The following is a 2,913-nucleotide window of genomic DNA, read 5'->3' as shown; positions in this document are numbered from 1 at the left end:
ATTATTGGCAATCACTTGAAATTATAATCATATTAAACCTAACAAGATTATTAATTATCTTATTAAGCGTGATTACAAGTATAAATTCCCTTTAAACATGCAATAAAAGGCGTGATCAAGCAATAACAATAAATATCAAGCAACATAATAATAATCAATAATAATTATAATCATCGCAAATATAATTAAGAATAATCATCATAATAACAATCATACTAATCATAATAATAATCATGTTGATCATAATAATAATAATTATAACAACAATAAAATTATAATCATAATCAAAACAATTATAAATATAATCATAGATCATGTTAAAGCATAATAATAATAGCAAGATCCTAGGCATGATACTAGCAAGATTAATAACAAACTCTAGCATGTCACTAAGCATTAAAAATCAAATCTTTAACCCTAACATGATACTAACATGAATAAATATTAGGAAGAACATAGGAAGCATCGCAAGAATCATAATAAACATATTTGATATTATAACCTTTTCCCTAAACATGATATTAAGAATCATAATAACAATTTAAACATGATTTCTACATTATAATATCAATAAAACAAATAAAGTACTTACTTTGATGCCTCGTACCTCTTTCTAATAACAAAATACACATGTTAGTAACTTCAAGGAAAATAATAACCAAAACAATTAAATTAAATAATTGAAAGAGAGATTTGGGACCAAACCCTCAGAAATTAAAACCTTTCACGTCTAGGGCGAAGGCAACTTCGAATATGGCTAGGTGTTTCTAGATCTTGTGAATGCGGAATTTTGTATGAGAAAACAAAGTTTGGAAGAAAGAAAGAAAGAATTGAATGATTTAAGAGAGAATTAAAGAATTAATGATTGTGAATGAAAACTGATTGTTGATGAATATTAATTAAAACTGATTGTTGATGAATGAAAACGGAATTTTTAATACGATATTTATAGAGAAAATCAGCCAAAAAGATAAAATAAACAAAACAGAGTCTGACGCACAGAAAACAGAGCTGGCGCCACCCTTGGCTAACTGGCGCCAGGCACCAACACTAGCGCCAGGTGCCAGGTCTGGTTCCAGGCGCCAAGGCCTGGGGTTAGGCGCCAAGATTTTTTCCAACGCGTTTTCGAAAATCAGATAAGTTTACCGTACTGGAGGATAAAATCATATAATTTCCTCGAAAATGCTATTTGATTTTAATTAAAACTCTGAAAAGTAAGAACCTTCTAGAAGATTCTAGAAGACTAAAACCATTCCTAATTGCATTAGGAATGATAAATCATATTAGGCCCTCCCTAAGATCATTGGGCCGCATATAAGGCTCAAACCGGGCCCAGTTTAGTAAATTGGCCATAATTTCCTCAATATTCATCGGAATCGGGCTTATAATATATCGTTGGAAAGCTCTTTGCAAGCCCCATCCAACTAAACTATTATTGGACCCATATCATGAACCAACCAAACTGTATTGGCTGTTTTCTTAAAATAAGTTTTCAAAACAGAGAGAAGAGAATAGAAATTAAAACTATCCGCAACACTAGACTTTCCACACTTTCACTCCATTCGATTATGATTCGACGCGAAAGGTACTCATCACTGGGTTTGGTTTTGGGGAGACACAAATGGGTGTCTACAGTATAGAGGAATCTGGATCAGGAACTGGTCAATCTTCCTTTGGCATAGGAGGTCCATCATAATGTGAACCACTCCTTAGAATGATTGCATTAGCATGATCTATGGGATGGATTGGTTGTGATTGTAGAGCTCCCTGCTGATGGGTTTATAGGGTAGATGAAAGTTGTGCAATTTGATTATCCATGATTTTATTATGATCTAAAATTGAATCAATTTGCGCATCCCTACTCTCCATATGCTTTTACATGTTGAGAAGAATTGCTCTAATTTCTGTCATAGCAGGGTAAGAAGATGATGAGGGTTGTGCTTGGTTTTTCTGGCCAGAATTAGGGTTGTAATATTTCTGCTGTGGTGGAGGTTGCTGCTGTGGTTGTTGTGGTTGTTGTGAAGGTGGAGGGTTTTGTACATTGGTACTCCGGTACGAAAGATATGGATGGTTCCGGAAACCAGGATTATAAGAGTTGGAATATGGGTTATTTTGCCTATAGGTTTGGAAGGCATTAACTTGTTCCACGGAACTCCTACAATCTTTCTCCCAATGCCCTACAATTCCACAATTTTCACATAAAGCTTCATTGTTAGCAACAATAGAAACATTAGCTACAGAGTTAGGAGTAGCAGTAAGATTATCTAGTTTCTGACAAATAGATGTTAATTGAGGTTGCAAAAAGGATACGGAATCATCATTATGTTTTCCTTTATTCGCAAACCCTCTCGGATTCCCGTATTGGGAATTGTGTATTGCCATATCTTCGATAACCTGTCCGGCATCGTCCACATTTAAATTCATGAATCTCCCACTAGCTGCAGAATCTTGAACTAATCTAGATGAATTTCCAAGTCCATTGTAGAAAGCTTAGCTTGGATCAATTGCCATTGTGCGAGATTGTGGTGGGGGCATTCTCTCTGTAGATCCTTGAACCTCTCCCAAGCCTCATATAAAGTTTCATCGGCCTTTTGAGCAAAATTCTGAATAGCACTCCTTAGTACAGCTGTTCTCTCTGCAGGGTAATATTTATTATAAAAATTCAATGCAAGAGTTTCCCAGTCAGTAATACCAAGTGCAGTTCTATTCAAACCATTAAACCATAATTTAGCTTTTCCACATAATGAAAAGGGAAAAAGAATCTCCCTGATTTGGTCTTGCGTGACCCCGACATGTCTAATGGTGTTGCAATATTGGCAGAAATCTGCAATGTGAAGATTAGGATCTTCACCCTTAGCTCCACTAAATTGCTTCCTCTCTATCATGCTGATAGATTGGGGCTTGATTCAAATT

General features: G+C 35.0%; 1 non-coding gene across 1 annotated transcript; it reads left to right on the top strand.

Moving 5' to 3' along the window:
* Nucleotides 1–2,517: 2,517 nt before the first annotated feature.
* Nucleotides 2,518–2,624, top strand: LOC145560928 (small nucleolar RNA R71). The gene has a single exon (XR_014093520.1). It is a non-coding gene; the product is annotated as a small nucleolar RNA R71 (small nucleolar RNA).
* Nucleotides 2,625–2,913: the final 289 nt, after the last annotated feature.

This window comes from Chenopodium album, chromosome 9 (assembly GCF_948465745.1).
Source record: "Chenopodium album chromosome 9, dcCheAlbu1.1, whole genome shotgun sequence".
NCBI classification, from domain to species: Eukaryota; Viridiplantae; Streptophyta; class Magnoliopsida; order Caryophyllales; family Amaranthaceae; genus Chenopodium; species Chenopodium album.
This window is presented reverse-complemented; position numbering and strand designations above follow the sequence as displayed.